Genomic DNA, 26,306 nt, shown 5'->3' on the forward strand with positions numbered 1-26,306 from the left:
TCAGCAAATGCTACCCGCTGCAACATAAATCATATCATCCTAGTCCTATCGCTCGACATCTTCCAGTTGGCGCACCACATCCGATTTCTATGTCCGGCCAGGTCAGTCGAGTGGAAAACGGCCACGTGGTTCGAGTTGGACCTCCTCGGCGTACATCCCAGCACGTAACGAGCACTACAATACCGATCAAGCCAAGACAGCCTTGCGCTCTATAAATCAGGAGCCATTCATCTGCGGCGCTATGCGGCTCTTACCAGACATGATCGAGACACAGGCTCCACCGGTCAGGCCGATATGACGCTAACGCGACCCGGCCGACAAAGCCAAAGCCGAGACCATGTTTTGAGTCGGTGACGAGCATTCAGAATATGGGACATACCTTTAGGTGGTGGATTTCTCGCGGTTTTAGTCACATTGTAGCTTTGAAGGAAAACTTCCGGCCAACTCCCGTGAAATGGACGACCATGGCAAACCTGCACCAACTCGTCATCGAACTGCTAATTGGTGGATTTCTCGCGGTTTTAGTCACATTGTAGCTTTGAAGGAAAACTTCCGGCCAACTCCCGTGAAATGGACGACCATGGCAAACCTCCACCAACTCGTCATCGAACTGCTGATCTGTCCTCAAAATAATCTGTACGACTTCATGAAACAACATTTCGCAAGCAGCAAGGCTTGGTAAAGGTTTGTCACCCTTGCTGAAGTACAGCCCAAGACTTTACGAGTCAGCAGCACCTGCAGTGGTCAGTACTCTGAACACGAAGCGTGTGCTCGGTTTTACTTGCACTAACACCGGGACATTGTGTTATTCTGCAAAAAATCTAAAAAACATAGGACATTCCGATTTTCAAAAAGCAAATCTCAAACCGATCTCATTCACTATCAATGTCAGTCTTCCGTTTTTCAACCAGCAGCTGGATGATTTTATCGAATTCCAAACCCCTACCGTATTCAATTTTATTGAGGTTGATTTTTCAAATATTGCCTGTTCTTTGGAGGAACTTTGCGTTACAGCGCTCGTGTTTGGTCATACAGTGATATACCCATAAATATCAGTCAGATGCCGGATGCCCGTGGAGAGTCCTCACCAAGTCCCGTGCCATGACAGACGGCGCCACTACGATGCCCGCTTGGTCCTAAGATGGCAAAAACACACAAAAAAAGACACCAAAAATTCCAGTGCGGTGCTGATAGGGTGATGACTCAGCACACCCAGCAAGCCCTGCTTCGCTTCTGCTCTACGTCATCCAAAGTAGTCATCCGACAGATAAATACAGATAAACAGACAAATAACAGATAAATAGTCATCCGACAGATAATAGCAAAAATAAAAGGAAAAAAACAGCACATCCGAAATAACCTTCTAAGGCCACCAATTATTCAGGCCTCAATTACACATGTACTACGATTTAGAACTCTCACACCAAGCTCCGCCTACCCAGCCGGGCCAGTGGTCAGAGACTGACAAAATGTGCGGCGTTGCCAACACACAGAACACACGGCAGTCTGCAGCCAGCATCCCGATCAAGTGTCAGCCGTTAGCCCAACACGCGTGTTTGATCGATCCCACGTGCAAGGCTCGCGGCAGCTGGCCGTCTGGAGCGGCGCCGTGCAGCTGGGCGGTGCTGGAGCACCGTAAGCGTGAAGGCGGCGGCGGACGGGGCGCGCGGGTCAGCCGGGGTGCGAGAGCCGGAGGGACAGCCGGGTTGGCGGCCGAGCTCGCCGTCCAGACGAGTCGTCACTGCGGACGCTATTGCCGCAGATCGATAGCCGGGCCACTCTTGAAGAGCGCCACGACACACGGGCCGGCGCAACAGGCGGCCGCCGGCCCGCCGCCGCCGCCCGCAGCGCCACCTATTCCGCAATAGTACCGCCGCCAGCGCTCACTAGCGCCGACCTTGCTTCCAATGACCACGTCAACAAACCATGGGGGCGGGGCAAGTGGGCTTAACTGCCGGATCACCTTTCAAACTCGGCCAAGGGACACCCTAACGACACACGGAACGATACATTTACAATCACAGTTCCCGAAGCAGAACCGAAGGTGAGACCGGTTTGACGCGAGATGGGCGGCGTGACGCGACCCCGGCAAATGCCAGGGCTGACGCCCGTTCTTCCTGGAGCGCGAGCGCGCCCGAGCCGGCGCCACCTGGAGCGGCCGTCAGCCGCCTGCTCAGCCAGCCGCTGATTCAGATCGCCGGCGCCGGGGCTCAGCCGGCCACCCTCATCCTGCGGCGCGCCGCCCGCCGGCCGGCACGCCACCGGACCGGACCGGCACAACAGGTGCGCACGGCCCGGATCGGCAGCCGCGCCAGCTGCCCGCCGGCGCGCCGCGGCGGCGACAGATCTAACTCCGTCCTGCTCGCGACACGGCCGGGCCCGGCAGTGACCCGAGCTTGACTGGCGGCGGTGAACCCGGCGCCGGCCGGCACCGCGCTCGGCCATCGGGCGAGCGGGAACACGACCCCCTCGGAGGCCGGCACCGGCGGCGCACACAAACACGTCGCGACTAGTACACAGAACTACACGCGCCAGCACATGACTATAAACATGCGCAGCAGGCGACAGGACCCGCCGTCGACAGCCGAGAATCCGTGCCCGTACAAGGACAACTGACCAGACGCCCAAATCCAGACAGACAAACAGACTGCCGACTGAAATCACGACCGATGAGACAGACGAAAGACGCAGAGACGGACGGAGACGGACAGAAACAGGTAAATACATGCACGCATCCATGCGTCCACACATACTCACACGGACGGCGGGGCTGGGCTAGCATGCGCACCCCCGGACCTGTCGCGGAGTGCACGCGGGCCCGCTCCAAGGCCGCGCCGTCAGAGCGCGCGCGAGCACCTCTGTCATCACCTGGGCGGCCAGAGCGCGCCGCGGCCGGCACGCGACGGCGGCCCTGAGCGCCGCTCTCCAGGGCCGCCCCAGCCGGCTGGTGAGGGCGGGACTCGCCGGCCGAGCGTCCCGGACACGGCCTCAGCGCCGGTGGCGCGATACAGCGAGACAGCGAGACCTGCTGGCCTGCTCCGCCAGCGGGCCTGGGTCCGGACGGCGACATCTCCCCTTCCAAACACGTCCCAGACACGGCCTCAGCGCCGGTGGCGCGATACACGACAGCGAGACCCGCTGGCCTGCTCCGCCAGCGGGCCTGGGTCTGGACGGCGACATCTCCCCTTCCAAACACGTCCCGGACACGGCCTCAGCGCCGGTGGCGCGATACAGCGAGACAGCGGGACCTGCTGGCCTGCTCCGCCAGCGGGCCTGGGTCCGGACGGCGACATCTCCCCTTCCAAACACGTACGATCCGGTCCGAATCACCATGCCTCCGAGCAGGATACTGCCTGGATCACAAACTCCTCAGCAGGGTCCCGTGTGGACTATTTGGAGCAGCGTTTGCCACGCGGCATCCAATTAAGGCTACCTATTCATGCAGGATCCGCCTGGCTGCCCCTCCCCCCCCCCCCTACACACACTGCAAGCACCAGTCTGCACCACCATCTCGCGGTGCCCGCTCCAGCCCGGACCACATCGGACCATCTTTCGGCGGGGTTCGGTCCGGATCGTTTGGAGCGTCGTCCCTCCCCGCCTGGTCCGGTCTGAGCCGCCATCTCTCCGAGCAGTGCGCAGTGTGACCGACCGCCTGCCCAGCGCCGTAGTGGGCGCCTGGGCCTTGGCGCGCGGCACCAGCAGCGCCATACATTGCTGACCGGCCGGCAGCTGGCCCACCGCTCGCCGGAGTACTCAGAACACCGGAGCGCCACGCCGCTGCACGCGCTCGACTATTCTGGGACGCCGAGAATGTTCCGCCATGAGGGCTGAGCAATCATAAAGCTTCGTCCATCACCCATCCGCAGACCAAATACGGCATAAAATATGTATCGTTCGAGTAGAACTGGAAACTTCGAAATAGCGATCGACTTTTGCTTAAAAATAAAAACCGCATTGCATGAAGGGTGATGTAAGACCCGGCGCAATCTCTACCGCAAACAATGACAGCGGCGGAAAGGAATGCCAAACAAATACGATCGCTGCGATTGGCAGGGTCACCAGTGACACCTGCATATCGACCGGCCGTCAGTGTGAATAGGAGCTCGGGTGGCACCGCGCCAAAATGTTGAGTCTAATGACCGGGTGACATTTCGGCTCGTGCGACTCCCGTCCAACTTTGCCGCCAGCGTCCTCCCCGCGGCGGACCAGAGCAACACCGGCCAGACAAGTCCTCAAGCACGGCCGGCTGAGTCCTCCCCGCAGCAGGGCGCAGGGCTGCTGCCGATCCGGAGTTCTCGCACGCTGTGTCTTCCACACGGTGGAGCAGAGCAACGGCCGAGCGGCAGGCGGGCTACTACTACCACTGAGTACGCGTCTGATAACCCTGCCACCGGCTCGAGGGAGCGGCAGGCGGGAGTCCTGCCCGGGACCGCTCGGCCCGGTAGCAGTCCCGGCCGCAGACTAGCGGCTCGCCGACAGCGCCCAGCGAGGACCGGTCACGGTCGACCGCAGTCGACCGCTGCCGTCGTTGCGGAGAACAGTGCAGTCCAGGAGGCGCGCGCCAGGGCGGCTGTAGCGCCAGTACGCCGTGGCACCGGCCAGTGTACGTGATGCTCCGCAGCGGTTAGGAGAAGCGAGGAGCTTTGAGAACGGCTTGCGATCAAGGTCTATGTCACGGGAGTTATAATCGTCAGAACTATTACATTCACGAAGCACGCGCTGTTGCGCTCCAGCCAGAAACAGAGACGACAAGAACATTGGTATGGACGACAACGTGATCAACAACTTAGTGCACTACAGCTACAATCCTGTTTGGATTATTATCCCCTGATGACACTCCTGTTTGGACTATTAATCCCCTTAAGTACTTCCACGATAAACTAGAGCCCCCTTTCACCGCTGAGCGGTCGTAATTGAGTGGCCGTGAGGCGGGCCGATGGTCGCAGCCGTGTGCGAAGTTGCAGCTGCAGCTGAGCTGTACGAAGTTCGGCGACTCCGCAGCGGGCAGGAAAGCCCGGCGCCCAGCACATGTGGGAAACAGAAGCCGGTCTCCACAGACGACCGACTCGGCCCGACGCCATGACCCGCTCGTGGCCGCCGTTCCGGCGGCGGGTGGCGCAGAGTGTGCGTTCCAGTGCTGCCCGGGCGCGGCGCCTAACGCCGCGCGGCGGGTCGCGGGTGACGCAGCTCGCGTGCTGGCCCGCCAGGCTGCCGTATTTTGGGCTGGCCGGCCGGTGCCAGGGCGCGCTCTGTCGCCGTCAGCGGCGTCGGAGGCGCGGCCGTCACCGGTGGCCGCTCGCCGACGCCGTCGGCCGGCCGCCGGCGTCGGCGAGCGGCCACACATGCAGCGGCACCGGAGCCGGCTGGAGCGGGCCGTCAACACACGTCCAGCGGCCCACGTCTCCTCTTAGTCGCCACCGCCACGAAAACTCCCACGTAGTAATCAGATGTTATATATACGTGACTGTATACACTTTCGGTCGTGCCGATCGTTTGGCGCGGAACGTGGCACTAGCCGGCCGTCAGCGCCGTCACAGGATCCAATATCAAACGGCACCCGCTGCCGAGCAACGGACAGCCCGTTGGGCCGAGCGCGCCCCACCGCATCATCGACGAGAATATAGCGGCGGCGCAACTGCCATCACCGACAGGATCGGCCCCGCATCCTGCGATCAGCTATCCCCGAACACACGTCGGCTGAAACTCAACAACAGCAACGCCACCGCCGCCGCTGCCGCGGCACTGTGCCATTAACGGTACCCTGATCCAGCCGCATATACGAACCTCACGCGGAGACCGGGCCCCTCAACTGGAAGGCCTTGTCAGCTATGTGGGACACCGCCGCGGTGCTGGGGCTTCGGCGGCCCGTTGCGTCATCGAACTCGACATTCTGGTGCAATGTCGTGGCTCTGAATACATGCAGCTGCAGGTGTCATAACGCGTCTAAGCGCTAATGATCGCGAAGTGCTCTGCGTTACACCGGATTCCGCTGGCATTCGTTATCATCACATCACGCCAACCGCGGCCGTAATACGCCGCATAAATCACTGCGCTGCACAGCCAAAGGCCAAACGCTCACCGCCAGCTCGTATAATGGGCATCCCAGCCGCTGGAACGATGCCGATGATGGTGATTTGAGCTTTAAGTCGCACCACAGACCCCCACAACAGGCTTTTAAGCGCCCAACCGGCGTGAAACGCGGGGCCAGATGGGGCCGACGGCCGGGCACCTGCAGCCGCGGGGCCGGCCCGTCGGTGGGTCTGACGCTGGTCCGGGCCCGCCGACGGCCGGGCACCTGCAGCTCAGGCCTACCGACGGGCCGGCCCATCGGTAGGCCTGACACTGGTCCGAACCCGGCGGCGCCCCGACGCCGGGTCAGGCCCACCAGCCGGTCAAGCGACGTCCACCGATGCCCAGGCCGCTGCACGTGCCGGCGCAGCCCGGCGAACCGCAACCCTCGGACGCTTGGCCGCGCCGTGACAAACGTGCATTCACGTAACTGTCTCCATCCGCGGGAAAACAGAATCAACCGTGACGCCCGTGGCGTCTCCGATCAGGTCGAACACACATCACGACGCCTTCCTACACGAAAGCCCTTTTCAAGTGTTGTTTTTCGTGGCTTTTATCTGCTTTCCCTTCGCGCATTCATCTTCCCTCGGCTGTTTTTCGCTGTGGATCCGGCGCGAGGGGCGGCGGCCGCGGTCGCCTGGCCGGCCGTCAGACCGTGTCAGCGCCAGCCCGGCCCCAGCAGCGGTCGAGCGGCTCTTCCAGCGGCAAGCCGGGGCCACGCGGCGCCGATCGACACAGGCCGCCCGCCTCTTGGATCCGTGAGCGGCGGCTGTGCCCGCTTCCCCGCCCCACGGACGCCCGGGCCTCCACAGACGCCGGCACGGAGAAGGCTGCGGGGCACAATGCGACGGCGTCGCAAAACAGCAGGTGCCATCGTATATCAGTCATTCATCGTTGTCATCAGTTAGTTTATCAGTCAGCCATCGTATATCGAGTCATCGTAGGCACTAGTTGTGCTGAAATACGTCCAGATGGATGCCGGTGGATGCTGGTTTGAGCTGCCGTGTCGTGGCCCGTCGCCGCCGCCAGGACCGGGTCACGTGACTGGCCGCGGGGTGGGCGTCGGCAGCGGGTGCCACTTTCGCCCCATGCGCCAGCCCGGGCCAGGCCATCAGCATTTCACCCGGATCGGCACACACAGCGCGCTGCGGGGCCGCCGCCACAGAAGCGGTGCCATCTGATCACCGGCCGTTAGCGGACGCGGGGATGCGCCGACGAGCCACCCTGGAGAGAGAGAGAGAGAGAGAGAGAGAGAGAGAGAGAGAGAGAGAGAGAGAGAGAGAGAGAGAGAGAGAGAGAGAGAGAGAGAGAGAGAGAGAGAGAGAGAGAGAGAGAGAGAGAGAGAGAGAGAGAGAGAGAGACGAGAGACAGAGACAGAGACAGAGACAGAGACAGAGAGACAGAGAGACAGAGAGACAGAGAGACAGAGAGACAGAGAGACAGAGAGACAGAGAGACAGAGAGACAGAGAGACAGAGAGAGACAGAGAGACAGAGGACAGACGAGAGACAGAGAGACATAGAGACAGAGAGACAGAGAGACAGAGAGAACAGAGAGACAGAGAGACGAGAGACAGAGAGACAGAGAGACATAGAGACAGAGAGACAGATAGACAGAGAGACAGAGAGACAGAGAGACAGAGACAGAGACAGATAGAGAGGATAGAGAGAGAGAGGAGATGAGAGAGAGAGAGAGAGAGAGAGTAGATAGAGAGAGAGAGAGAGAGAGAGAGAGAGAGAGAGAGAGAGAGAGAGAGAGAGAGAGAGAGACTGGCTTCACAGCACGAGTGTGCGGCCGTTCGAGTTCACGAATACTTGCTCCCGTGACGCGTGCGCATGTTATGACCGGCGCCACCGCCGCTAAGCCTGACAGACGCCGCCCGGCCGTACATGACGTGCTGGCGGCACGGAGCGGCCCAGTGCAGGGCGGCCGCGCGCAGAGCCCGCGCGGCAGCGGCCGGCCGGCAGCAGCGGTCCACCGACTTCTCCGGCTCGACAGGCTCGTGCCAAGCGTTCCAGGAGGTACCAGGAGATCCCCATGCGCAGCGGTGCCCGCCGTGCAGCCAGGTCCAGACCCTATCTGCCAGCCATCAGCGCGGTCGGCCCGCCTTCTCCTGCGGCACCGGGCGCCGTGCTGCGCCGGCCGGTGACGTCACACTGACAGCGGCGGCCGTGCCACCGGGCGGCGCGGCGCTCCCTACATACGCAGGCGGGCGGCCGTCCGCTGATGGAGCCCGCTGCCGCCCCGGGACGTATATGGGCCGCTCCCGGACGCGACCGCCAAGAGGTGTCGGCGGGACCGACCGGCCGGCGCGCCACCAAGGCCGGGGGCCGGCTGCAGCCGTCGGCGTCCGCCACCAGACGGAACGGTCCAACCCGGGGTGAAGCCGGCCTTCGCCTCGGGCCACGCCGTCACCGCTTGGGTCGGGCCGCTATCGACCGACGGCAGCAGCCGCGGCGCTGTTTACGCAGATGATACGGTGCGTGTCTGGCGCGGCCGGAACTCGCCGCCGGCCGGCCGCCGCCGACAAATGGCCTCCGATCGACGGCGGCGGCGGCTTCAGCTCCGCTAGCGTCGGCCCGCCCGCCCGCCAGCCCACCCGCCTCCGGTCGGCGGCTCAATACGCCGGCTCGGCCCACAGGCCGCCCGGCCCACACCGCTCCGGATCGGAGCCGGCACAGGTCGCGAGACGGTGCCCAGTCGGCCTAACACTCGCTACCCCCCCCCCCCCTTGCTTGGCAGGATGGGGGGGGGGGGCCATCCTGCCAAGGTCAGCGCTGCGCCTGCGGTGGGCCGGGGACTCCCCGCGGCTTCGGCGAGCGCGGCACGAATGGTGCCTGGGATGTTCCCGGGCGCTAAGGACGCCGCGCGCCGCGATGCCCGGCCGCGCGGCAGCACTTCCGTCCGGTCGAGTGGTGCCCCGCGGTAAGCCCCGCCGGCAGCGCTAGCGCCGGGAGCACTTGCACAGCCGGGCACCGCGCCGAGCCGCACGAGCCGGACCGGGCGCGGCACGCGAGGCATCGGTCCGCGCCGGCCGGGCCGAGGCCGCGGCGCGCTGAATCGTGCCCAAGCAGACGGACAGCCGAACCGGACCGTGCGCAAATGGGACAATGGCGCGGCCCAGCTCATACTAATGAGCGCCACAGGTGGCGGGCACGCAAAAACTGCCGGCGGGCGGCTGGCGACCAGCGCTCGCAGCTGGCCGGCCGGCCGGCCCGGGCTGAGCCGGCTTCGTGCCGGCACGGCGGAGCGCGCTGACGGACACGGTCCGCGTTGCACGCCGACAGCTGCTGACAAAAGACAAACATTTCACGCCGCGTGCGCCGTCACCCATGCATTGCGAGCCCAGAGCTGGAACCTGTTCTCGGCAGATGTCGGCGATGTATGAGGCGAGCGTGTCACCCCATGCGCCAAACGCCTGCGGTCGCCTTTTGATTATTATGTTGTTATGCTATCATAATTTCGTTGTTATTTCTACATTTTCTATTTACACGTGCACACATTCCGGCGTAACATGAATAGATCCTGCCCAATCCGAAAACCTCGCGCCAAGCACAGCGCAACCATCGCAGAGCGGATCGCGGCGGTGGCTACCGCCGAGGTCGCGTGCCAGGAGTGGTGCACGTCAACCGACAACTTTGCAGCTTCAACGGTCCCACCCTAAACGGCCAAGCCATTCACGTTTTTAACAGAGTTCCATCATTCAAACAGTGCATCTTACACGGGTCACAAACGTTACATTTGTGCCCTACTGTTTGCATCTTGCGCATGTTTGTTTGCACCAGCTGCTCAGTATTGCACTATTGCGCCTGAAATACATTACTCGAACGTGAGGAGTGATCAGGATGTGGCGCCTGCCTTGAATCGAAGCTCCTAGCAAAATGTGGGTCCCTGATAACGTTATTTTCGCCCGTGTAAGCCGGCGGTCAATGGGACAAAAGCCGGCGGTCAAGGGGGGGGGGGGGGGGGCGAAGACACAGGACAGAGGACAACTGCAAAAGTAAGAATTTTAACACTCGGGTTGGAATGAAGACATCAATCTCACAAGCAATGCGGAACGCGCGGCAAAATATCGGTAACAATATGCCGTGGTGGGATACGAACTGCATGCATGCTCTGATCATACCAATTCGCGATCCCTACGATACTCTTCCTGCACATATCTACTTATAACATGCAGGTTTTGCACAGAGGACTAAACCATACTTCATATAAGCAAAAAGGGCTAACAGGTCCTAGTTTTATAGCATGAGTTAGGAATCCCTGTTAAGACAATCATCGACATCCAAGATACCAGGAAACAATGATTAAGCAACGTTATCAAGCATTGGCTATGTTGACGAAACTCAGTTTGGTCAATAAAGCCACCGCTTCCTTGATAACTTCATTTGGCCAGTACGTCGTGGTGTATGGAGGGTCGGTTATTTCCGGAATAAGAACACCCGACCACGAGATTACAAAAAACACCGCAATATTTGACGGACATATCAGAAGCGATTGTGTCATCGCCTGAATCCAGCCGTAAAGGTTCGCATCGTGCCGTCACGTGAAAGATATACAATACTGTTATCTGACCAGCACAACAAACTCCCATCTCACACAGGGTGCTCGAACCCAAAATCCCCCGATTACAAACACGACGCCTTGCCATTAAACTGAGGCGGATCTCAATAGAGCGAGCTGTACAGCTGGAACTGGTGGTGTGGTTCATTGCAGAAGTCATACATGCTTGTGAAGCCCGGCACTTCAGCGGGCATATTCGCACGCGTGCGGTGCTCATCTCCGTGCTCTAGTTGCGTAGGACAAAACACGCTGCCGTCACATCGCAGACGGATGAACACCTCACGACGCCGCCGATAGCGCGCAGCCCACCCACACGCCGACTGGACCGCCAGTCTGTCCCACGCCAGCTATCCGGCCGTGTATCGTCTCCGCGCATCGACCTCGACCTTTGGCCGAGTCAGGCGTGCGGCGTTGCACACGCGAGGCTGACTCCGGCCATACGTCGGACTATCGGGGGCGGCGCGGTATCAGGGGCGGCGTGGCGCGCCCCTAGTCACAGTGAGGCGGCGGGCCGGGGCCGCCTGGCAGCCGGCCGGCCGGCGCCGCTGGCCGTCCCAGGCGGCCCCCGGCCCGCCGTGCGCCAGGCCGCCCTCCGCCGGACAGCGTCTCGAGCTGATTACGTGGCAGCAGCTGATCGCTGATCGCGGGAATGATGACGCAAAGCTTTCCGGAAACACACGGCAAGAGACAGCCGGCGACGGCGCGACGCTTCACCAGCCGATTGCAGCTTGGCAGAGGACCGCTTCCTCACCAAATCAACTGACACGTTCAAACCGTCGCTCAATGAACGCCTGCGTGCGTGGATCGATCGGCAGCTCCGCGCCTGGCTCGGCTCTATCTAGACCGGCGCGGGTCAGCGCCGGCCCGCCGGTGCCGGTCGTCCCAGCCCCGACGGCTCGTGCAGCGCGGCACCGGCCGCTCGGGCCGTTTCCGGCGACAACCGACGAGCGTCGAGCCCGTCCGAGCGGCGGCGCCGGCGAGCCCACGCTCGGCGTGCCGTTCGCGCCGGACCGCCAGCGTATTTTAAGGCTCTACCGACGGCCCCGGCTGACGAGCCTTCAGCCGTGCCCGGTCGACGCCCCCCATTAGAGCCGTCGTCGAGCGGCGCGCGCTCCGCCGGGCCCGACATCGCCTCGGCCATCGCTCGGCCGCGGACCACAGACCTGGAGGCGGCTCGCCTTCAGGACCTGTAGACCGGGGCGCCGCTCGCGGGGCACTCCCCCGAGCGAGGTGGTGGAGAGAGGACGGAATGAAAGGTGAGGGCGGGGAGCGATGAGGCGCCAAGAGAGGGAGGAGACGTCGGACTAGGCCTTGCGGCATGTTGCGCCCGCCGAGCCGGGACGCCGCCAGCGAGTGTCGTCAGTCGGCTGGCCACAGCAGGACGCGGCGGGCGGACTGACCAGGTGCCGCACCTGTCCGGCCGGGCACCACAGACCGGCAGCGGGCGCTCAGCGACGGAGATATATTGCCAGCCGGCCGCCGCACCCCAATACCCGTCCGCGACTGGGAGTGATCGGCTGGCGCACCGACGCGGGCATCCCGGCGACGCCTGGCACTGTGACCCAAAAAAGAAAGAAAGAAAAAACAAATCGCGCCGAAGCGCGTCCTTGCCGACTTATCGGTAGGCCATCTGGAGATATGGCTGCGGCAGGTCTCCGCCGCCGTCCGCCTCTGAAGTCGGCCGAGTGCCAACACAGACGGTCACATTCCTTGGCACATTGCGTATTCGCTTGTTATTTCAAACATCCGTTACTCTCTGCGCACGCGACACACAGGCGGGTACAGATGTTCGCGTACGGAAACTAATCAATCTCTGGGCATGTCTTATGTATGGCAGAGGAAAGCATGATGACATGCCTGCGGGTTGGAACGTCTGAAGTGGTTACACGCAGAGCAGACTAAACTGCACCACTGACAGTGTCTTATCAAGAGGGTCGTGCCAGCCCGCCAGCCGGGCGCTGCTGACCATTTCCCAGCAGTGAGTCACCAGTGCAGCGTGCACATATAGGACATGTGTGGCTCTCAGCGTACATAGTACACATCGGACACACAGAGCGCCGTAGTGCACACCACACACAGGGCGTCGTAGTGCTCACCACAGAGCGTCGTAGTGCTCACCACACACAGGGCGCCGGACGGACCAGTCGGCGGGCGATTCCACACTAACCTGCGACGAACCAGATCAAACACGCGTGCAAGAGTGGGCAAATGGAACCCTGGCGGGCAGGCGCCAACAGGCTGTCCTCTGATCGTTACGAATGTCACTGGGCCGACTGGCGGCCCAGCTGCTGACCCCCGACGTGACGTAAGTGCGGCAAGAGATCGCAGTCTGTCTGAAGTCGCGCATCCCGACATTTGTGTGCATGTGTCTGCGTGTGAAAATGTGCGGGCGAGTGGGTGCATGCACGCATGCGTCATCCTTCTCAGCTTGACTGTTCTACTCAACTGACTGCCAACAAGGTCATGTCGCCGTAGACAAACTCAGTCGACACATGCCCACGTTAACGTCTCCGTCCGTGACAGCCGCCGACGGACCGGCGGCCCGGCCGTCAGCTCTCGTCGGTCTCCTGAGCGCGTCAGGCGGGCAGGAGCCACCGCCGAGCGGCACGTCCGCACGTCCGACCGCCGACGGGCCGCACTTTCGCCGGCCGCGCCGCCCGACGGCCGGACAGCAGATCAGCGCCGCCCGCCGCCGACCCGGTGACGTCATCCGATCGCCGTCTGTATAATGGGCGGCCAGGCCGGGCCGGGCCGGGCCACGCGTCCTCCGTCGCCGTCAGGGGCGGGCCGGCCTCATCGGGAGCGGGAGCGGCCACCGACGGACGCCCATCGCCCGTCAGCCGCCACAGGTGAGCGGGGCGAGGCGGCCGCCACCCCGCATCGTCAGCCGACGCCGCTGATCGCCGCCCGGTCACGTTCCGCAGGGAGAGCAGGCTTGCCGGAAGACCAGCTCCCAGTTACTCACGGCGCGCCGCACTCAGAGCAGGCGCGCGCGGCCCTTGCTTGTGTGCAGCGGGCAGGGAGCGCGCCAACTACACCATAACAGACCCAACACTGATTACCGAATACCTGCGCCGGGCTCCGATAGCTAGCACTTTCGCAGTTGTCCACCAGCCCAACCAAAATCAGGCACATTTTGCTTTCGAGCGGCTTCAGCGACGGAAACTTTTTAACGAGTTCTGCGCAGCGCTCTCAATTGTTATTCTGGCCCAGAGTTGCGCGGTCCGCTCTGGAAAGCTGCTGCTGCTCTACCCTGCCAAAGGCCGATCAGTGAGGGCGGGGGGGGGGGGGGGGGGGGGCTCAGCCGCTCGTTTTGCGCCCGACGGCATTGGCGACCATGGACACCTGCGGAAACCGGCGTTCACGTACTGAGAGCTTAGAGGAAAAGGCATCTTTATCTTGAGGGTAATTCAGATTGGGCAAATAGTTCAGATTGTGGTGGTCCCTAGTCGGATCTGACATTAAAAGCGAGCGATGCAGCCCACTCCACGTCTTTCTAGCGAGGGGGGGGGGGCGACCGGGCGTCACTAGCACCATCTAGATCACACGTCAGGGCAAACGTGGGGCTCGAGGGACTCTACAGCCGATCCGGCCAGGGAAAGGGAGGAGGGGAGTGGGCAACGGTCGAGAAGTGGAGGGGAAGGGGGAGGGCGCAGAAAGGATGGTGAGATGGAGCCAGAGTTTGGGACGAAAATAGAACGGTGCAGATGATGGGAGGGGCAAGCGAGCGGAAAAATGCTGGGGTTAAGACTGAGTGTCTCTGCAAGAATCGATCGGAAGGCAGACTGGCAGCCAATTCCCAGACTCCGAGTTCATCCCACAACTTGCCTCATTGAAGCTATCCGGCAAAAATGGACTCCCTGGAAGAGCAAGTGCAATGTTTCAGCTGCAACTTGCCGAGCGAAGTTGAGACGCGCCGATGAGAAAATTACATGTTGGCCACCAGCGGCGCGCAGAGATTGCCTCGGGCCGCGCGCAGGGCGCGGGGCACGGCCGGTCGGCTCGCGCGTCCGCAGCTCACTTCAATACCGCCGCCAAGCCGAGCCGGTCAGCTGAACAATAACTCCGGAGGCATTCAACATCATCGAAGCCGTCGTCGTATGATGCCGCCCGTCGGGGAGTCCCGCCACGTAACCGGACGTAATCAAGCCTCAATCAGGCGCCGCTGCCAGCGGCCGCCGGCGGCCCGTATCGACCTGATACCGCCCACCGAATCCGTCTCCCCGGCGACCGCTCTTCGCCCCGTCACTGTCCCATGCATCCTGTGCGGAGAGTGCCCTCATCCAGCACCCGAATCCGGTAGCGCGGCACACGAGCGTGATCAGCCGCCACCGTCCGTGATTGGCCGTCGACCAGCCGCTAACCGACGGGCGGCGGACGACGGATCCGCACTCGGGCGGCCGCCGCACTCCACACCGCCAGCCTCCAGGCTGGCTCCACGTCGGCAGATAAACTTCCCGTCGGCATCAGCGCTGCACGCGCCGCTGGGGTGGCCGGCGGCCGGGCGGCCTCCGTCGGGAGTGACGACGGCGATGGCGGCCACCGTCGGGAGTGACGGCGATGGCGGCGATCAACCATATGTGCCATAGCAATGCGTAAAAGGCATAGAAAGGACGTGGGGTGATGGTCATGTCCATGGGACACGGACATGGCCAACACTAGCTCGCCATACTTTTCCCAGCCAAAGATCGTCGCTTTCATGCCGGGTGTGGCATGTCACGGATGTAGGGAGGGCAGGGCACTACGCGCGCGACGTTCACCGAACGCCAGAGCGCTACGCATGTTTTCTGCTGATTTTTTTTGGTGACGGATTTCTTTCAAATGGTTAACATGGATAGCTCAGGGCAAGGATAACGTGCTACACAGAACTTGTCGCATGCGCTCTGAACGCAGCAGGCACGGTGAGCTGACCAAGTTCACCAGATCATTTGTCCCGGCCTGTCCGCTAGACGGGTCAGCGGAGGGCTTCACGTGCCGCACAGTGCCACGGCACGGTCGCCGGAGTTGCGGCACGACAGCCTCGCTGGCGCGGCCGCGGAGCCGCCCGCCGCCTTGGCCGCCCGGCCGCCGCCGCCTGAGTCGCAGCTGATGCGGTCTCGCCGGGCCAGGCGGCTCAGCGCCGACCGACGACGGGCGGCGTCGCCCGGCATCGGTCACGTCCCGACCAGGCTCGGCCGCTCTCGCCGCTCCACTTCCAGGCCTCGGGCACGGAGCGCGAACGTGCCAGCGCGCACACTCCCGCGGGAACGAGAGGGACGCGCCGGGGCCCGACCTTTCAGCCGGACGTGACCGCAGTGGACCGCCTCACCTTCCAGCCATCTTGCTACCGGGCGCGGCGATCGGCGCAGAACGAATGACTGGCGGGAGCGGGCGTCGACTGGGCGGCAGACGCGGCCGCCTCGCACCGAAGGCCGGGGCACCGCTCGAGGTCGGTCCGTCCATGACCGGCCGACGGCAGCACCCGGGCCGCGACAAAAACAACGCTTGCGACGGCGTCGGTGGCCAGACCGGCATTCCCGAGCTGCCTCATCAGTCGCCGCGCGACGAGGCTCGCCAGCGGTGGACAAACACAGCGGCCCACCCGGTCGGGCGGGCCAGACACCTCACCCCGGGCAGATCGGCCGTGCAGCCACAGCCCCGACGCCACACACCAGGACTGTCACATCCCGCTCTAGCCGTGGCGTAGGAGGCCACGACTCGTCCCTGTCGCAAAGGGCCGGCTTCCCACGGAGATCGCGGCCCGCAGTGCGCCGGCAGGCGGCCAGCCGGCCGCGCAACAAGTGAGCCATCCAATCAGCCGTGCGCCTTGGCGCGTCTGCCACCGGCACGCGTGGCAGCCACAAATAGCCGGGCGGCGACACGCGGCAGGGTGGAGCGGGTGTGACGGGTCACCGCGGCCGTCACGCGCGGCGACGAGCAGCCGTCGACACCGCGGGCGTGGGCGGCCGGCCGGCCGGCCGGCCGGCCGGCGCGTCGCGGCGCGGCGCCGCCCATCTCCGCCTTATACGGTCGCCGCAGCGGCTCGCAAAAAGCGCGCGCGGCCGCCGCAGCCAGCGCCGGCCGGCCAAGCGGGCCCCCGCGTCAGCGTACCTGCCGGCTGGCGTTCGTCGTGCAGCGAAAAGAGCACCTTGCGCGCGGCCACGCGCCACCGCTCCATCTTGCTGTTACTGCGCTGCAGTTTACGCTCCATGGCGGCGCCGGTCTCTCGACACTGGCGCGCGTGCACCCGGCTCAGGGCGCCGCCACCAACTGACGTCGGCGTTGCATCCGTCAGGGGCGCCGGCGAGCGGGCGCGAGCCGCGCGCACCTCCTGCGCCGGCCCCTCACGCAGCGGCCGCCGCCAGCAGCGGCCGGCGTCCGCCAGGCCCGGCGCTCCCGCACAGGCTTTGCTCCACCAGGCCCGACGCACAGTCGCACAGGCTCGACGTACGCACACGCGCGCGCGCGCGGGCACACACACTGCCGCAGCGAGGGAGAGAGCGAGGCGAGCGGCAACGGCGGGCGGAACTGTGGCCCGCGCGGCGTCGGGTCCGAGGCACGACTGAGCGGCGGGCCCGGCCCGCCAAGGACGCGCCACTGGGCAGCCGGCCCGCCCAGCCAGCGCACCGCCAACACCCGCGCTCACGCCCACAAACCTACTCGCACGCACGTAAGCGGCCGCCCACCGGCACGCCAGATGGTGTCAGCTGACCAGCACGCCAAGCCAGCCGGCGCCTCCCGATCAGAAAACCCCGTATGGGGGGATCAACCCGCGCTTTTGGAGCGCAGCCACCACCGCCACAACAGAGGCCAGTGGCCCGGCGGCGCCGCATGGCAGACGCGCCGCCACTGCGTCACGGCAGTGCCGCGCGCCCCACCGGCCGCCGGCGCGTGCCACGCCGTCAAACAGTTGCGTCGACAGCGACGATCCGTTCCGCTGTCCTGGTACAGACACACATCTGTCGCCTCAAAGCAAACAGACCGTCTGTTACACGCCGCCCGTGTCCTGCTGACGGCCACCGCTCCAAGTGGCTTATCACGAGTCATTGCATGCGGCCCGGTTCCAAGCTGTTCCCGACCATTGCGTGCCGACCTATCCGCTCTGGCGATGTTGTCGTCGCTTTGCCCGAAGATCGCTTGCGGCGATAGCTCCGACGAGCTGAGCATTCTGAAGGACCACGCTATATTGGCATACACATACAGAATTTGTCACGAAGTGCATACACGGTCGACATGGCGTAGGGAGCTCAGCTGCGTAAAATTCACTTGAGTGAAAGGTTTTTGATAAAATACATGGGATTTTGCTGTTTCAAGACCGCTTTTTAACAATTCGTTGGATGTTCTTATCTTCACGCAGATGACCAGTCAAAAAATACAAGCGGGGACAGGGCCCAAAAAGGCACCACCAGAGCCTCGCGCAGTTTCATCACTTTATCCAAGGCTGCGTTATCATGTCAACGTCAAAGGAACTGCTACCAGCGACGAGAGGCACAAAGTGAAAAACCATGTCAAGCTTCGGAGCTACACAACCAATCTCCTGTTTACTCGAATCTCACAGCGACCACATCTCCAATCGTGGTCGTTCTGAGGTTTGGTAGTTGGTGGATGGCTGCGGGTTTGTAGCTATTAAACCTTCTTTGACGCCCCGCTTCTTGGAGCAGCTGAGCTGAACTCCAATCGCTTCCACCTGGACGAACACGACGCAAAGCAGAACGTCAACACGGCCGGACAACCTCGTCGGTGCCCTCCCAATGCTGCTCCACGTACACCCAAGTCCGGTAAATAAATCCGGTAAGCCCAGTATATAAATCAGACAAACATCTTACGTATAGTTTAGTCCAAAATTGTCTCATACTGAAGCAGTGTACAAACGCCACCTCGGGGCTTTCCACACCGTTCATCTCCCAGCCGCGTGCTGAGAGTGCAGCCTCCTGCCGTGGTGGCTACCGCGATTCCGTCCGCCGGCGCGCGGCCCCACCTGGACAGTCCCCGCCGGCGCGCGGCCCCACCTGGACAGTCCGGGTCGCCATCTCCACCGCCGGGAAATCGATGCCCATTTCTGGTCGGGTTCGTCCTGCGCCTGCCGAGAATCGGCCGGGCAGAAGGCACGACGGGCACGGCATGATGGCGGCCAGACGGTTAGCAGACCGGCGTAACACGCCGTCGGCCGCCGCACGCGATGTAGAATCCCTGCTGACGGCTCTGAAGGCCGCCAATGCGTTCTCGTTTCTTCGACAGGGTACGGAGAAGGCTACCGCTGAAGTCGTCGCACAGTGAACACGCTTGTTTTACGACCATAGGAAAATTTATGGGCTAACGGCGGGTCGGTCCGGCAGCTGACGCCTGTAACCGCCGCCGACGACCACCGGCGGCGGCACGGCTGAAGCAAGCCGGCGGGGCGCAGGACCGGCCATCCGCCGACGTCCGCCACCGCTCGACGCGGCGTCCTCGGGCTGTCAGGCCGGACCGCGGGCCAGGCCGCCTCGTCCGCGCCACAGGTGGACGACCACCGGCCCCACCTCCCGGCCGCCGGCACAAACAGGTGTCTCACGCCCCCCCCCCACCAGGGAGGGGGGCACTGGAGGAGAGGGGGAGGCGGCAGCGGCGCGACCTCAGCGGCGACCGAGCGTACCGGGCGACGACAGGCGCCGGCGTGCACGGGCCCGCGCCGCGCCGGCTAGCGGCTATGATCACCATCTGTCGGGTCACCGCGCTCGTTACAGCTCTCTCCGGGAAGGCAGCCATGGCGGCCGCCGGTCCCGCAGGACCGCGCTGGAACGCCGCGCCGCGGCGACCGTCATTAGGCCCGCCGCCTGACCCGCGGCGCCCGGCTCGCAGCCACCAGGACCGGTTTCGGGAGCGGCGGTGAAAGGCGCGCGGCGGCGCGGCGGCGTGGCTGCCCGCCGACAGCAGCACCAGCTCACCTGAGCGACGCAACATGACGCGGGCCGCACGCGACGGCTGCCGCCGGCTCCCGCTCTCGCCCCCGCACCGGAGACCACTGGTTTCGGCGGCGACAACACCGAGGCGGCTCGGTCGCTATCTGCCGCCACTTCCGACAGCGCCGCGGCCCCGATAGCCGGCCGGCCGGCGGCGGCCGGGAAGGCCGACGGGACCGTCAGGCTCGCTTCCCCGGGCATGGCCGCGAACTACGGCCGGTGCGCGTCAGGCGCGGGAGCGGAGGTCCGCTGCTCCCGCCCCGACCCCCCGGCGGCCGACAGCGGCGGCGGCGGCAGCTTGGCCGGTCCGCCTTCTCGGGGCGTCGTCCACCGTCGGCGTGCTGGGCCGGGGCCGGCCGGCCGGCCTCGTCAGCTGCGGGCAGCGGCGCCCCGCCGCCGCCACGATACCATCTGGAACGTGAGCCCGACCTATTGCTGATGGAGCCAATCTACACAGCAGCCGGGCTGGGCCCGAGCGCCCCGGTGCCGCGCGTTCGCGCCGCCGACCTTGAGGATCAAGACGCACGAGCCTGGCACGCACGTGTCCGCCCCGTGCCATATTCAAGTGGCTGCTTATCCTCAGAGACCAGCAGCAGCAGCTCCCCAATTAGCTCCTCAAGGCGAGCGCCACCTGAGAGTCCCGTCGTCGACATCCAACCAAGTCACGGATCTGTCACGAAAGCGCGCACGTCGCTTGCGTAACCAATCGAAGGTTCCTGGAGTGTCATTGGACAATCAGTGGAATAGTTCCCGTGTCTCCCCATAGCAGGGACCGTCTTGCCAGCCTCTCTCCTCACGGAGAACACCCTGCGCCCCCCCCCCCCCCCCTCCGTCAGCACCTGCACAGCTGCCACACCCCGCTACCACCTCTCCGTACGGCCTGACGTCCGTTCGCCGGGCGCGGTCCCGCACCGCGGCGTCCGCCGTCCGGCTGGCGGGCTGGCGCGGAGCGGCAGCCAGCAGGGCGACGGCCGGAGCGCGGTCGATACGAACTCGGACAGGTAGGAGGGCCGTCAGTTCCCGGACGGAGGCGCCGCGCCGGGGCCCGGCCGGACGGACGGCGGCACCGGACGGCCGCCCCCGCCAGCGCGCCCGCGCCGCGCACCGGCCGCCATCACACGCTGCGCTCTCCGATCGCCTTCCGTCCGCGTGCGGCCGGCGTTCGCGCAGTCAGCCACGCCGTTCGCTGCCGGTGGGAAACGGCGACGCCGATGGCGTGATGAGGACTAATAGGCAGCGGCAAGGCCGACACCTGACGCGGCGACGGCGCTCAGGACATCCCTGCCTCCGCCTCAAACTCTCGATCGCGCACACACCGGCCGGGCGGCGTGCCGGTGTGCAGGGGTGGCGCCGCGGAGCCTGAGGCTGCTCCGGCGCCGTGGCAGCCGGCGGGGCGCGGAGAACAGTCGCCGGTGCCCGTGGCCGACGCGGCGGAGGAGCAGACCGGCGAGGAGCAGACCGGCGGTGGCGGCGGCGGCTGGCTGCGGCAGCGCGCTGCCGCCAGCGACCTCCTCATGATTTTAAGTTCATATTGCAACAGGTTGCCACCCCGTCCCAACTTGCAGCACGGCTGTTCAAGCAGCTTTCGGAAAAGCATCACGCCTTTAAAACACTCAACAGGCCAGCCGTGACAAATGCTCCAGACGCGTAAAATGTGTGAAGAACGAACAATGCGCTGGACATTGTCATGTCTTCCAAATGACGTACACCAAATAAACTACCAGGCGGAAGAGCACCTATTGATCCCTTCAGCCGACTCTGGGGTCACGGGGCCCAAGTAACGCTGTCATGCGGCGCCCGTCGAGCGGCGAGCGCCGCCGATCATTCCCAGTCGGATCAGGAGGTCGGCGGGCCGGCGTCCGCCGACGTGACCGGCGAGCGCTCCGGCCTCCGAGCGGCGCGCGCCCGCCAACAGTCCAGCTAATCTGGCGGCGGCGCGGTCCTGCATCACGTCATATCGGCCCGGCCGGCTGCGCTATTGAGCGGGCTCGGTCAGCGAGCGGCGTGACGCGGCGGCGACGCTCCCGCGCCGCTTCGTGGCCGACCGCGGCGGCCGCGGCGCAGATCGACCGTCAACGGCCGGCGCCCGCCCACCACCGACGGCGACGCGGGCGGACCACGGCCGCACCACACACCGCGTGAGCCAACGGGACACGTTCGTGCGACGGACGCCGCCAAAACGCGGCGGGTGGACGTCGAAAGAGTGCGACCCGTGGAGAGCGCCAACAGCGCAGCCGGGCGTACGTGAGAACCGCGGAACAAACGAATGAGGAAGCGCGGCCGACCGGCATCAGCGCGACATCAAAGACTCCCCGTCGAAAAACAAGGCGGCTCGAGACAGGACGTAATTGGCGACACTGGTAGATTGGATCGATCTGGGCGCCACTGAGCCCCGCACGCCGGTGACTTCCGGCGCGTTAGCGCGCCGTCGCCGCTCCATCGCAAAGCAATCTCCGCGCAGAAGCAGCGCGCTACCGTCACCGATGCGCCGTCCGAGTGCGTATTGACCCTCGGAGCTGAAAGAGGCGTGACGAGCACGAGGAGCTGTCACCGGAGGCGGCCCATAGCGGCTCGGGTGATCCGAGCACGAGCGTCCGCCGAGCCGCCGCCGCCGGCTGCTGCTCAGCGCTGGCACGCGGCGACCGGCACGCCCGTCTCTTCCCCCTGACGCATGTGGGGCCAGCCCTAACGGCCGCACGCTCAACAGTGGCGGCATGACGCAAAACCAAGATCACGCGATCATGCAGGCTCGTTATGCTTTTAATTCATCATTAGTATAATTAATCAACATTTTTATTCATTGTCGTTCATCGTCATCTGTGCAACAATATTCTTGCCCGATTCCACTCTGTGCAGTTAAGATCCAGCTGATTGACAAGTTGCTGGTGACGATCGCGTAGCCTCGTGTAAGAGAACGTAGCGTGTATTCGCCCGGACTCGTCCAAAAACCGACTGGCACCTGCGAGCGTCGGGTCCCTGCCGCCGCCTCAGCGGCCGACCCTTGACCCCCGGCGAATCGGGAGACCCGCGGTCACGTGCCCCCCCCCCCCCCCGGCACCCAGTCAGATGCAAAACTCGGAAGACAGCGAGGGCGAAGGCGCACACCCCGCGCAATCACACCACACCTCGCCTTTGCTCCCAGCCTAGCCCAGACTCCCCACTGCCTCGCGCTGTCCCACAGTTTCCCTGGCACGCAATCGTCCTGTTTCGGCCACGCGCCGCACATCACGGCAGGCGCACCAGGCGGCCGGACGGCATCAGCAGGTACGCAGGGGCCCGAGCCGGTGGAACATCTGCAGCTACACGAACAAGTCGTTCGCATCAGACATCAAGAATGACATCGATCCACCTGCCGATAACATATCTCGGGTAACAGCGTATTTGACACTTCACCAACCGGTTGACCCGTTATCGCGGCAGGACAAGATCTGGCACTATTGCTTGAGCTCCAAAGATTACATGCCATTTTCCTCAGAAAACACGACTGTCACGAAAGTGTCAGCGGAGCGACGCAAGGTGCAAGTTACATGGCCGACAGTCGTAGTCTGGCCACTCACATCCACCAATCGTCGTCAGCCCCTCATTTCTCGCGAAGGCACCGCCATTAGCTAGCAGCGGTCTTGGAAGAAACAGAAAAAAAGCTAACGCACTCACTGAGTACATGTCAAGGACAAAGGCTCTACAAATAGGCATCAGCAAACGCCGCCAGAACAAAATTAAATCGCTAAACACCAGCGCGGTAAACAAATCGTGACTGAGCGATTCGGCCCGATCAATAATTCTCCGTGGCGCAATGGCCGAGTTTCCCTCCAGTGCAGTAATGTAGGGTGATATTCGCGATAAACTTCTGGACGGATGCGGACAATAGCCAAGATGGTCAGGGCCTCTGGCATACACATCCCTTGCAACTGTGACGGTGGATTCCAAAATGCAAGAGTCCGTACAATTGTCTTTAGTGCATGTGTTCGAATTAACGTCATGTCACAATTCATAAGTTACGCTTGGCGCTGCCCTCTCCCATGAGGGCGAAAACGAAACTTGTCTCCCTGGCGGACCAAGGCAGAACTATTTTGTGGGTATTTTGAACTGCAGACATTGTGAACTGTAACGCGCCCCCCCCCCCCCCCCTCCTCTGCAATGGAAGCAAAAACAAACTCTGATTAGGGGATAGATAAACACTGTTGCTTTCTTTGGTCACACAGCAAGGGCGCAGACGAGGTTCCGGTTGGAAACAGAAAAGCACCAATAAGAAAATTGTAATTCACGCCAAATGCAATGGTAAAAGTTAGCGCATAGAGCCCGGCGCCCCGGGACGCAGTGGCGGAACACGCATCCCCAGTGCCACGCATGTCTCACCACGCACTCCTAGCTAGATGAATGACGTGGTGCACTCGCCGGTATGGAACACGGCGCCCATTCGTGTCTTCTTACATTCAGATGGGGATGTACTGAGATGTGTTTGGCCAGATACGCGCCCAAACTTAAAGCTGAAACTGTGAATTTCGTAACCGGCTTGTGCCATTTAAAGTGGTCCCCGCACAACACGTTTCCAAAATGCTGAACCGCGCTAAGCTGCAGCTTCAACCCTCACTGTATTTTGGCAGCAGTTAGCTGGTGAATACACCACAATCGTGACGAGCAAAGACCGTCACGATAATTATATGCAGTCCAGTCACTAATCATTTCAGCCACCACGAAGAGACGGCACGCAACAGAAGTGAGACAAAGACGCGTGCCTCGCATCACCGACCATTCAAACGACAAATCCGTTCCAAGGTCGGCGCCCCAGAGCCTGGAATCACTTCACGCACGCACGGATCGACAGAGACAGAGCGACACATCTGTCATTTGCAGCCCACATCTGCTCCGATATGAGTCAACGTCCGGTAAGCAGCCACCAACCCGGTGTGTGGTCTGATGCAGACGGGCAGCGCGACCTGATCCAAACGCCAGTCGAATGGTGTGGCAGTCAGCGCTGCACCGCCCTTTTAATCGCGGCACATCGCAAACACTAGAACTCGCCACACGCCCGGCGACTCGGTGGCATCTCACACGGCGCTCAGTCAATGGTCATCCGACCGGCCCCGGTACACCGGGCTCTGTTGACTAAGAGCTTTGAGGAACTCAACGGCTCCTCCCGAGCCATTTAATGGTGCCCCAGTTGTTGCAGTTTTGGAGGGCTGTTACAGGTTTGGCAGCCATCGCCATTACTAGGCAGATTGTGTGTGTGGGGGGGGGGGGGGGGGGGCTGGCGACGGCCTATCTATCCTCAATCACAGCCCAGCGTCGCCACGCCTTCGAAACTATCGCAGCGCCGGAGGCGTTCGCATTGTCCGACCTGAACTGCTGGACGCGCACCGCGTGCCCGTCCGCCATTCCGTCACCTCACAATGAAGCCGAGCGCAACAGGCACTGCGGTACAGCCGCTCCGCCGAACCAACGCTGCGCGACTACGTGAAAGGACGGAGGTGGAAGGAGGTGGGCGTTGGGAATACAAACGACACGCCGACCGCTGTTCACATGCGTCCGCACGGCCGTCACCACGAAGCGCGGGGCGACTACCGACTGATGGCCGCCACCGCTGGGTCGACCAGGAGCTGGGAGCAGGCAGACGGCCGCCCCGGACGGCTGTCGCCGATGCGGCCGCCGCGCCACGCCGCGCAGACGGCCGTCGGGGGACGCCGGTCAGCCGGCCGGCCCGGCAGCGGGAGCAGCGCCACCCGCAGCGGCGGTGCCGCAGACTCGCTCGCCACACAATGCCCGGCGCCGGAAGCCCGCTGCGCGCGGACCGGGAGGCGCGGCGGCCGCGGCACGGCCGCCGCCAGTTTAACAGCCGGCAGCGGGCCAAACAAACCATCGGCCCCGCCCCAGCGCTATGCCGAGTGCAGCCCAGCGAGGACGGACGAGGCGCCGCCGACCGGGCGGCCGTCGCCGAGGCCGGCGGATGTAACGCCCCATCCCCGCCGTCGCCAGCCGCCGCCGGCATGTCACATTCGCCGCGCCGCCTCGGCCAGCCGTTCACGCATGCAGGAGCGCAGCACGGTGCGCGCGGGGGCGCCACGGGCGCGTGAGCTGGGCCGAGCGGCGGACCTCCCGCGCGCCGGACCGACCCCACGCGCGCCGGCATGCCGCTCGCGAGGCACGTCGGAGCGCGCGCGCCCACCGCGGCATGCGTGCCCCGCGTCCCGAGTACTCTGTACGATGCCGGAGCCCGCCGTCATTCGGGCCGGCACGCCACCGCACGACCGCACCAGGGGGGAGAGGGCGACCGCAGCCGGCCACCGCCGGCCGCCTGGTGGTCATCGCCAAAGTCGCTAAGCCCGGGTGACATGGCGTGGCAGCGGCGGAGCGATGACCGCCCGCCGCCCCGGCTCACCCATCTGGCACGGGGCCGCCGCCGAGCCTCGCCAACCTGGCCGGCCTTCGGCGCGCCACCGCCCGGGCGACAGCAAAACAATGCCGCCGCACACGCGGCCGCCGGCGCCGCGCCTCATCCGTCAGAGGCGACCGACAGGCGACGGCGCCGCACCGGCCCAGCCGTGGCGCCACCGTCCGCCGCGCGGCCCCGGCGCCAGCCCCACCGAACGCCGCCGCACGGGACAACCCAGCCATGGCCTCAGGCGCGGAGCGATGGCAGCCCGCTCGTCACAACGCTGGTGCGCAATGCTGCCAACGTGCGGAAACATGTCAGTCGTCAACTGGCTGCGCTCCCGGTAAAATACCTCGAACTTTTCCGCGCCGCTGACTCTTCAACCAG

The 26,306-nt window shown here is 63.8% G+C and overlaps 1 protein-coding gene across 1 annotated transcript in view; it reads right to left on the reverse strand.

Moving 5' to 3' along the window:
* trio (trio Rho guanine nucleotide exchange factor) overlaps positions 1-26,306 on the reverse strand; it is a 147,734-nt gene that overhangs the window by 22,247 nt on the left and 99,181 nt on the right. The window lies entirely within an intron of this gene.

Source organism: Pollicipes pollicipes, unplaced genomic scaffold, assembly GCF_011947565.3.
Source record: "Pollicipes pollicipes isolate AB1234 unplaced genomic scaffold, Ppol_2.1 Scaffold_3087;HRSCAF=3621_pilon_pilon_pilon, whole genome shotgun sequence".
Lineage (NCBI taxonomy): Eukaryota > Metazoa > Arthropoda > Thecostraca > Pollicipedomorpha > Pollicipedidae > Pollicipes > Pollicipes pollicipes.